The 11,639-nt window shown below is 37.1% G+C and overlaps 1 long non-coding RNA gene across 1 annotated transcript; it reads left to right on the top strand.

The window, feature by feature from the left end:
- Nucleotides 1–6,333: 6,333 nt before the first annotated feature.
- Nucleotides 6,334–11,426, top strand: LOC120939678. The gene is made up of 3 exons (XR_005749349.1): nucleotides 6,334–6,466; nucleotides 8,596–8,630; nucleotides 10,784–11,426. It is a non-coding gene; the product is annotated as an uncharacterized LOC120939678 (long non-coding RNA).
- The last annotated feature ends 213 nt before the right edge of the window (nucleotides 11,427–11,639 follow it).

Below are 11,639 nucleotides of genomic sequence, written 5' to 3'. Positions count from 1 at the left end.
TTTAATTATCAATACAACAAAACAGAGAAATCGGGTTGCATGTTTGAAATGTGGACTGCCATGCCATGTTAAAGTCCATCTTGCAGATTCTAAATGTCATAACCAATAGGCCTTATGACTGGCAGACAACGGGAGTGTTCCAGTCTCCTAATTTCATCTCACCTTTCACTCCTGTTTCCAGCTTCTTCTTCAGGACTAAAATATATATTCTAAGTTCTAAGGGATCCTCACCTTTCTTGTTTAATACTCTAGATCCAATCTATGATGTATTATGCCATTATAACCCAGTGCCATGTGTGTATTGTATTGTTTGTTATTTTGCACTGTTTTTGCCTAGAATCTCTGGCTATTGTTGTGAAAGCCAACCCACAGCAAGGCTGAATTACTATGCTGCATTTATTGGTATGGATGCAATGTTTGAAGATATGATTCTTATGCCTTATTTTTGCATCTTTTATCATTTTTTTTAAATAAGGGGTTTAATGGTAAAATGTATTTTGGGTTCCTAAGTCTTATACCATATTTGTACTCCTACATTGTGTAGGGCTGTGAATAGAAGCAGTGTGCTGAATAGTGTTAATAGTGTTAATACTACAAAGAGTGCACCATTGGTTAACTGAAATACAAGCTGCATCACATGCCATATTTTAACCCCAGTGATCAATTTTCTAAGCAGATGCCTTGAGGATAGCTGCATTTATCCTTTAGTCTTTGTTTGCTAAGTCGTTAATAGTCATTAGGAATTTATTAGGGATATTATATATGATCCTACTAATATTCAAATGATACATTTAAACACAGCACATAATTAAGTTTGAGAGCATTTTGTTTTGTTGGAATTTTGCTATAAAAATAGAACTGGTTTGTAATTTTAATTCTGCATTTGAATTTCTATTGTGATTGCTATTTTTGGAAAACTAGATTTACAGTGCGAAAGTATGTATATTCAGCATCTGAACCCAGTGTATGTGCTGCATCTTATTATGCAATGTGATTACATCTCAGTAGGTTACTGAGGCACCCTCATTGCATTGTGGGATGAGGCGGGGGTTGCCATAATTCTAAGGTCCCGTTCACACCTGAGCAATTTTCTACTTGAAGATTGTAGATCTAAAATGCTCAACAAGTCAAATCTCATTAATTTCAATGGCCCCTGTTTACATCTAGTAAGACAAATAGGACTCCTCCCCATAAGTTGGGACTTTAACGGCTCAAAATGGTATCATAAAATATATTTTTATTGTAGTATACTTAAAAGAATAGAACATGTACATACATAAAATGACAAAAACAATTTTTGGAGTAGGTATAATGTCATACAATACAGTAGTCTATGCACACCAAAAGAATTGTACATGCAGTGAAAGTGTCCAGCAAATTTCAGAGTCAAAATAGCTCCTTCTTCAGAGTAGACTCTGCAAGTAATGTTGTATGATCTATGGTACAAAACCAAACATCTTAGAACATTAAACAACAACATATCCAAAGAAAAAAAACAGGTGATCTAAGCACAGACATTGGTGATGTACTCATAACATGCTTCTCCTAAGTAGGAGAAAAAAGACAATTTTGTGGAAATCCTCAAATGGAACCTCCCTAAGATCCAGGGAGACCCAGAGGGAGAGAAATCAGATAACAAAAAAAAACAGAGGGGAAGGTGAGGAGAGGGATTCATCACCATGAGAAGTCTAGGGGGAGTAATAAAAGTGAAAGCATATCATGAGAGTATCTTTCCTGAAAAATAATAGAGTTAAAAAACATATGCAGAGGAAGCTCACTGCAAAGAGGATGAGACAGATCCAATTGCAGCAAGTGCAAAACTCTATGATAGGGACTCCCCAATGGGGAACATAATCACAAGTACATATATCTATTCTAAAGAGAGGGGGGAATTCCTATCAGGGTGTAATACAATAAGTAGCCCATAGAGTGAGTATGGTTTGGTCTATAAATCAGTTGAACTTATCTCTGTCTGCAGTGACTGATTTATGTTAAGGTGTTGTAGCAGGTCCACATGGAGTGAGTGGCGTGCTCAAAGAAGATTTCCTTATTTTTAAATAGTAATGGGGAGAGTGCAAAACCATCCTCACCTTTGAATCTGATAGATGCGGATAATTGCCGCCATTATCGAAGCCATAATGGCCTGATGCCAGTACTGTAGTACCCTAAATTTGCAGCACAGGGTGGCGCCCTGCCCACTGGCACCCGACCCCGGCATGAATGCGATGCAACGCATCATCAGCCTGCCAATGGGCAATATGAGGTTGCACGGCATGTAGCCCTCTCAGGATGTGATATGTGAGGGCAGGAGAACCCTACCTCCCACCACGTATATGTGGATGGATGGAGGAGCCAGCAGGGCAGAAGACCAATGACATCTGACTCTCAGAGCCTGACAGGGCTGGGATGCAAAAAGGCTTGTCACCCTGCATCAGTCGCCATGGCAACCAGTTGGTGCAGTCCCGCACCTCCAACACGTGTGGATAGGCCGTACGCTGCTAGCCAGCAGTGACTCGGGAGGTATCCTACCTCCATCAAAGGGGCACATGGCCCTCTTGTGTCAGGTGACACCCCACAGGTCCCGCTAGCACATTGAAGAAAAAAGGGGGTAAGGGAGGGAAAAAAGGATAAATGGAACCAAAAAATAATGGCAATATGTAAAATATAGCATAGGTACATCACGTCATATCTGTGCATAGCAACCATAAAATCGATCACCTAAAGATTAATTATACCTTTGACATAAACAGAGGAGTGGAGAAAAGGGGATCTGCAAAAAAAGGAAAAGAACCATAGTGGGTTAATCAGGACTCAAGTCCTGCGGGAACGCATTGGGAACAGAGTTCCTTCACTTTTTTCACAGCAGGAACTCAGTTCCCTTTGCAGGACTAGAGCAGCCAAGAGCAGCCGAGCCGCCCGAGCCGATCCTTCACTAAGCGGCGATGCCCAGCTCGAGTCACTGAATTTGCTTCTTTCTAAATCCCGCGATAACTCGCGGCAGACCTCTGCAATGTCTCCTGGGAACAATGACCTAAGTTCTTTTGCCTGTTCATGAAATGTTGTTAAGTCAGAGCAATTCCTTCTAGTCCTCAAGTATTGACTATTAGGGATTGAGGATATTAGGGGTTTGGGATGAAAGCTTGAGGCGTGAAAAAAAGAATTGCCTGTTCAGATCTGAGTATTCTGTCACCTGAAGCAAAATGCCCATCGCTCAAAAAAGTACATGAGCTTCTTTTTGACAGATTACAAGCATTTTTGGCCCTATAGACTTCTATAGAAATGCCTGACTTGATCATTTTATGGGGGTTTTCTGCTCAAATAGCAGCTCTCCACCCCTAATTTCCTCTCTTTTCCCACTCGTGCTTTCTCTTAGCTAAAAAAATGAAGCCGTAAAACACTTGTAATACACTTCAAAAACACTTTAAAAATGCTGCAAAAATGCTTTTGAAAAATGCCCGAAAAATGCCAGTAAATCGCTACACTCAGGTTTGAATGGAGCCTTAGTGAATCAACATTTGCAATCTGCTGAGGTTTTCAAGACATACTAAAACTACATTCTATGAATTCAATACTACACACAGTAGGGTGACCAAACATGCCCAGTTTTCAGGGGGAGTACCCTAATATAGGAGGCTGTCCCTAGTGTATCCAAATTTGTCCCTGTTTTCTAAACAATGTTCCCAGCCTGTAGGCTGTAGATTAATCTATCTGGCAACATTTTGGCAGATTTTTCTTATCGGCTACTTGTGTCTGGAGAAGGAAGAGGGAGGGAACGGATGGGTCTGCATGAGGACCCCGTGTCTGTGTCTTATGATTACGGTACATCATGTGTGCCACTCTCCCAACTTGTGAGGTCTTACAAAAGGAGGTTGAGGAGGTGCTTCCTTGCCCATGCAGCACATCGCACCCCTGGACAATCATTTATGCTAGTAAGACATCTATACTGGGTGATTGGGACTATCATATACAGTTGTCTACTAACTTTACTTTATTTTTCAAGTGGTCAGTAACAAAGAAGGAAAGAGTGGAAGACAGTCTGCTAACTGTAGTACCTCAAAGTCACTATCTGTGATCCATGACCTATGTATTATTACTACCGCCCCTGAACTCTGTGTTACCTACTGATGGTCCTACACAGTGCATTGCCTAAAACGGACATCTGATCTCTGTGTTACTTACTACTGACCCCTGCACTCTGTGTTACTTGCTACTGAATTCTGAACTCTGCATTGCATACTACTGAACTCTGTACTTTGTGTTACTTATTACTGATCCTTGCATTGAGAATTACACACTCTCGATCCCTGCACTCTCTGTTTTACACTCCTGACCTCTGAATTCTACATTATCCACTCTGGACACAGAGCAGAGTAGGCTCAGGTTTTAATCCCCTCCAACTGTAAGCAAGATATTGCCATTCCCATAATTCGGCACAAAATACTTTGCATGCTGCTGATAGACACACTTCTGCTCCTCCCCATCCCACACCCATTAAAAGTGGTCATGGTCAGTAAGATGTACCAAGATTTTATTTTTCATATATGGTCACATTAACATACAGTCAATTAGTGGTAGAGTAATGTCTTGGTGTAAAATCTAACAGTTACCTTGCCATGAATTAGCTAATGGGTGGTGGCAGCAGCAGCAGCACCAATAATAGAGACCATAAAGAAAAGAAGATGCAATGTGATGGCCTGAATGGTGAGTAGTAGAGCCTTGCAACTGTGTTAACTAGAATAACATAACTGGAAACAACACAAAGATTGAGAGCCAAGAAAAAACAAAAAGACAGTGGCACATGGAAGAGGGATGGTTGGTTGAATGGATAAACTGTAGATACATTATTAGGAAAGGGAACTATTTTAAATGGGGATTAGTTAGCGTTGGAGTCTGCTCATGTGCATAATTATGTTTGTTCTGTGTGAAAACTGATCTTTGTATAGTTGGATAGTGTTGAATCAGTAATTATTGTATTTACTATATGTTGTAAAGAAGCTTTTCTTCATTCTTTATGCTATGATTATATTTCTAAGTGCATCTATCAGGGTTTGACTATTTATTTGTAGTTTGTCTTCTATTTTGGTTGCATTTATGAAGTAGATGCAATGGTTGTACTGATTTCCACATCCATTGTAGCTATTCTAAAGATTAATTTACTAAGCAGGACTCATCCAGAACACAGATTTGTAAGCTTTTGTGAATGATGTTCTCTAACCTTTGGCTCCTTCATTTCTTGCTTTCTACTAATTGCTGTATTTTTATTTTGTGATTTTCCAAAACTGCAAAGTGCCATGGCTTATGTCGCTTGATATAAGAAATATTTCTCTTGAAATGTTACTTGAAATGTTTACTTCTATTCAACTGTCCTTAGATGCCATGAATGCTAGCCAAGTAGCTAGCCTGCATCTAACAAAAATGGTAGTTCAGAAATTGTATTGATGAATTTATAAAAAAAAAACTTTACTTAAAGCGGGAGTTCACCCATTTCTAAAAAAAAATTCTCCCCTTAGATTCCTGCTCGTTCGGTCTAGGGGAATCGGCTATTTGTATTAAAATATGAGCAGTACTTACCCGTTTTCGAGCTGCATCTTCTTCCGTCGCTTCCGGGTATGGGTCTTCGGGAGCGGGCGTTCCTTCTTGATTGACAGGCTTCCGACGGTCGCATCCATCGCGTCACTCGTAGCCGAAAGAAGCCGAACGTCGGTGCGGCTGTATACTGCGCCTGCGCACCGACGTTCGGCTTCTTTCGGAAAATCGTGACGCGATGGATGCGACCGTCGGAAGCCTCTCGGAAGACTGTCAATCAAGAAGGAACGCCCATTCCCGCAGCCCATACCCGGAAGCGACGGAGAGGATGCATCTCGTAAACGGGTAAGTACTGCACATATTTTAAAACAAATTGCCGATTCCCCTAGAGAAAACGAGCAGGAATCTAAGGGGAAAAAGTGCCCTCTAAGGGTGAACCCCCGCTTTAAATAGTTGTAATATAATGAGCTATAGTAATTTCTATTTTTTTGTTTTCAATAACTGACAGTTTTAATAGCAGCACATACATTTTCAATTTTAATTATTCTGCACTACAATTAATAATCTGTTTTTATATAAAAAAAAAAAAATTTTCAGGGGAAAATTCAACTGATGTTTCCTGTTTATATTGATCACAAGGAACTGTATTTGGAAATCGATTTTGTGAAATGTTGATCACAGTTTTTTTTAATTTTCTGTAAAGTTTACTGTGCACAGCCAGCCTTAATTGAAGTGTAAAGAACAATTCTCTGTGAGATTCTTCCCCAATGTATGGCTGCTCCTCTTCACTGCTCAGTTGGTCACAGCTATCCAATGTCATCATGGAAAATGCAGTACCAGCAGTCTTGAAGTATAGCTGAGAACTCTGAAACCCAGGCTGCATATCAGGAGCATTGGTCAGTGAGGAAGAATATTGGCTGCCAAGGGGGAGAGAAATAAGGTAAGTATTTCACTTTATTGATTACCCCCCCCCCCTGTGAAAAAGCAAGCAGTTAACTCTTGAGGCACACCAGTGTGTGTGTGTGTGGTGGGGTTCCACTGTAATTTATTAAGTTGATTTTTTTTAAATTGACTGGAGTTCAGCTTTAATGGCCACTTATTAGCCTTCATCCAAGAACATTAGTGTTAGTTAAGTAAAATCAACAACATACAGCATTACCATGATTTCTTGGACTTTTTAGGTAGTATATGGCAATGGTGTGTTTATATTGTGATGCTATAGTGTATGACCTTCCTAAATATATCAGCACATGCACACTTGCTCATGAGAATGAAGGAACACTCAGAACTAAAGCTAGTCATTTGTAGCTGAGAAGATCATTATTGTGCTCCTCAGATTTGTTTATTGTCACCAAAACTTCAGGTATGAGACGTTAATGGCAATATTTTAATAATAAAATTACTGCTTTCTTATTTAATAAATTATATTTCCAGTATGTCTATAACCACTTGTGGCAAATTAGTCATAGTATATAATTCAAATATATTATGTATTCTCAAAATCTTTAGCCCACAAATAATATTCTTATAATGTGAGAAGAAATCTGGACCTTGGTGCAGCAAGAAAGGACTAGAGGTTTGAAACAAATACTTTACATTTACTTTACATTATCCCATGTTTCAAACTGTGTAACAATATCTCGGGTCCAATTTGAAGTACAAAAAATGTCTTCTAAATCCAGTTTAGTTGTTGACATTTAAAAAAAAAAAATTATGGACCAAATACGCATTCGATATTCTGCTGAGATTTTTCTCCATGTAAGAGGAAATGAAAAATCCATTATATATATTTTTCATATTTTTTTTCTTTTTTATTTCTTGACATGAAAAAGCATTTTCAGTCACTATAATATATATATATATATATATATATATATATATATATATATATATATATATATAAAAAGGATGCAAGTCTTACTACAACCCATTATCAAGCAATGCTTTATTTATCCCATCCAGCTGACAATTTCCAAATCACAAACCACGTCAGGCTATGTAAGTGCATAGCTAACACATTAGAGTATTCGCTAAGTGAGGTAGCCATCATCACTCATTAATGGGTCTTTTCTTGGAAATCATTCATAAACATAAACAATAATGTATATCTTTGTCACCCAATGTCCTACTCAAAGCATAGGAGAGAATATATAAATCATATATATTTTTATATATATATATATATATATATATATATATATATATATATATGTGTGTGTGTGTGCAGAAATTAGATAACACTTTCAGATAAACAGTGACGTATGTTTATGTGTAAAATCTTTTCATTAGTTCTTTAACAACTATGTTACCTACTTTTTTTAACATAGTCTTCTAGAGAAGTGCTGTATTTTTCAGATGGAGATCTTATAAACCTCTGTTCCCTTAAAACAAACATATGATGAATAATATTATAAGACATTAAAAAGTGCATTTATTTAAAATGTTGCTATAATATTGTTTATTTGTTTATTCACATATAATATATTGTCATTTGCATCTCCAGGGCTAAGATAAGTAAAAAAAATGTCATACATTTTGGATTTCAATGTAATATTATGAACAAGCTAACAAGAGTAAGTCATGTGCTTTTGTTACGAAAAAAAAAAATCAAAAACTTGATATAAAAAAACATAAGAAAGCTCCCCAATGTAGTGAGGTTCCATATTAAGATTTGTCAGAGTTAACATTAATAATGCAGTGAAGGGGAGAAGAAACTGGAATCAGCAAATATGCTTGCAGCATTCTTTTGTAAAAGACGTACGGTTGGCAAAATTGCATGATAAGGAATTCACCCAAAATTAATAGTAATTCATTCTGTAAATATTGCTGAACAACCCTCAGTGTGCCTTCAATGTGTTTATTTGATTCTTTGGGGCCTACATATCAATCTCCCAGGAACACTGTGAGACGGGTGCACACCAAAGTCTTTTCTCTTTTTTTTTTTTCTGCTGGCGGCTGCATGAACTGTAAAAAATATGTTAATCTTTTTTTTTTAACACTTGAATCAAATTTTGTTGCAAACATGGTTTGTAAATCCCCAGATCATACAGATTTTTTTTTCACTTACAGGAAAAGGACAGCAAAACCCAAAGGTAGAAAAAAAGGTAAAACATGTACACATAGTAATAATATGTTAAGAAATTCATTCACATTTCACATAATTCATTTAGTTGGCAATCTCTAAGAATAATTTTAAGAACTAGAATATATCTATCTATAGCTATATATCTATATATCTATATATAGATACATAGATATATAGATAGATATATAATATACACTTGTAATTGTCTATCTACCTTTTATTTCTATGTCTGTTTACCGTCTTTCTCTCTTAAGGTCCCATTTATTAAAATAGTGATCCTCAATTCTAGAAAATCATTGATTTACTTTGTTTTTAATTCACCCACACATTTCCAAGCAGATCTTTCTAGTTTGAGAGAATTATGCATTTTATGAATCAAGAGCATCATCGTTCATAAATTGTGTGATTGAATGTCATATGGTAGAATTGGTTTGCATACATTCAGGCAAATAGATTTAAAACTGGGAAATTCTCCTAATGCTTAGATTTGTGAACTTATTCTCCCATCAAGGTTGGGTTCAGTTCACATTTCCGTAATACTTGCTTGCTCGTGCAGCACCCCATACAAATTCAGCCATGCTCAGTGGACAATCTCTGGGATGTAGTTTACTACTGGAAATTCATAAACAAGCCAACCTCCTTTTTGTTGCATGTTTCTAAGAAAATGGCTTGCAGGGAAAACTGGGAGTTTTAATAGTGCTTGTACACCATATATAGCACGGTTTGCTCTTGCACTTACATTGCCTGCTCTGTGTTGCTGAGGAGATGGAGAGGGAAGGGGAGGGCAGGGGATGGCATTTTGGAACTTACCTCCTTGTCCAAAGCTGACAATGTTGCTTCTCCATAGGTACACTACAGTAAATTTGTGCTTTTAAAGTGTTACAGGATTTACTAGATGTAAATAAAGAAAATAAGCCTGAAAAAAAGAAAACTATTGCAGCAACTAGTACTACTAAGCTGCAATAAATAAAAATGTTGTTGGGCTTAGATAAAATGTAATCTCTTAATGACAAAAAGGTGGGCTTAAGCTTTCACATTCTGCATATATGCATTGCTGGGCGACTGATATTTATGCACAGAGAGTGCGCTAACTATGCACTCCCAGCTTAAAGACGGAGTTGTCAAAGACAGTTCTTGGTCTGGACTAAAGATTGGTAACTGGCAGGGCTGGCCTGTGACATTGGTCACATGATTACCGATCCTTTCTGCCCCTGGACAATAAGACTGTATAAAAGGGTGCAGGGGTGGGTGGGAAGGGGTTAAATAAAACATAGTAAATATAAATGATTATTTTATAGTAGCACACTAATAATTGGGTTTCTATTTAGAAAAAAAGCCCTCCATCAAATAAAAGTCTTGCTTTTTTTTTTTTTTTATCCCTGCACATCAGTTCCTCTAAGACAAGGGGATGCATGTTTGAAGAATGCTGTTACGACCATGGGCTGTGTGCTAAATTTTTGCATTAGCATAGCCTAGAGTCGAATATGCACACATTGACTTTGTTTGGTTTTATCAAATCAAATAACGTACCTCTGCTGCATCGCTCAAGATCTACAGCCTAGCGAGACAGTCTATAATCTTAGTAAATCAGGCCCTATCCTTGTGTGCATATACATAAATAAATATATATATATATATATATATATATATATATATATATATTAATTTAAGGACATATAAAAAAACAACTATGTATATGTATGTATATACAAATACATACGTTTATCACATTTGTTTTATATATTAAACACACATATAGAGGCTCATACATATGCAAGCTCACACACATGGGTTTGACTCTCTTGAGAAAAAGACAAACAATATAGATGAAAATCAGCATCTGCAGAATGCAGCAATCCAAGGATTCCATCTGAAGCAATCACTTAACATATCATTCATAATGCTAGCCTGCTCAAATCATCCTCACCCTGTCAGTAGCATCTTTCTTCATTTTCTCCTGCTATTCTGTTCCAAGAAAATGGAATCTGTGTATCATTTACTGTCCATGACCCGCCATTCTGACACAAGGGAGGGTTTTTATTTATGTTAACAGGGAAAATTTATTTTTGTGTTATTAAACCCTGCAAAATAAAAAGTGCAAATAATTACAGTTAAATATTGCAAATGTTAACATCTCTAATGGGTTTGTTTTATTTACATTTACATTTACAGGTGACATATATCTCAGAGAAAAAAAACGGTTGCAAATCACAGGCTCAGCAAGATGCAATTTGGATTAATTTTAAAAACGGTTGTGCTGTGCATAAAACAACAATAAATAAAGATGTATCTAAGTGATGGGTTTATAGGATAGAAAGGGCTTTGTCTGGAATTCATAACGATGAAGCAATTATCTATAGTTATAAAAAAAGGATTTTCTTGACATTGTATTTTTATGTACAATCACAAATAAACTGGCAACTGATAGCACCCTTACTTTTGGATTAAACCCTGTATTAAAACAATAAAATCCAAATGATTTCAGATTTGTAGAAGTGCTCATGGATTAGGTGATCCTATTATTCATTCTTTCATTATGTTTCATTTTACTTTTATGGGCAAAATCCACTGGTTAGGACTTAATACTTGAAGAGCTGCTGCCACTACCAAGCCTCTGCTATAAAATAGTAAAAGTATAAAGTAAAAAAATTATCTCTTGGAATTTACCCATACACGAGGGTATTAGGACTGATTAGATCCTCACATTTTCATTCAAATATATATATAGCTACAAAATCGAGCATGTAGAATACATTGCCCAAAGGAGAACGTGAAGCCTCGTACACACGATCGAGGAACTCGACGGGCGAAACACATCGTTTTCCTCGTCGAGTTCCTTGTTAGGCTGTCGAGGAACTCGACAAGGCAAGTTTCTCCATTCCCGTCGAGGAAATAGAGAACTTGCTCTCTTTTTGTCTCGTCGAGTTTCTCGACAGTTTCCTCGACGAAAATGTACACACGACCGGTTTCCTCGGCAAAAAAATATCTCCCAGCAAGTTTCTTGCTGGTTTTTGCAGAGAAACTCGGT

Source organism: Rana temporaria, chromosome 5 (assembly GCF_905171775.1).
Source record: "Rana temporaria chromosome 5, aRanTem1.1, whole genome shotgun sequence".
NCBI classification, from domain to species: domain Eukaryota; kingdom Metazoa; phylum Chordata; class Amphibia; order Anura; family Ranidae; genus Rana; species Rana temporaria.
The sequence above is the reverse complement of the archived record's forward strand: the minus strand, read 5'-3'. Positions and strand labels throughout refer to the sequence as shown.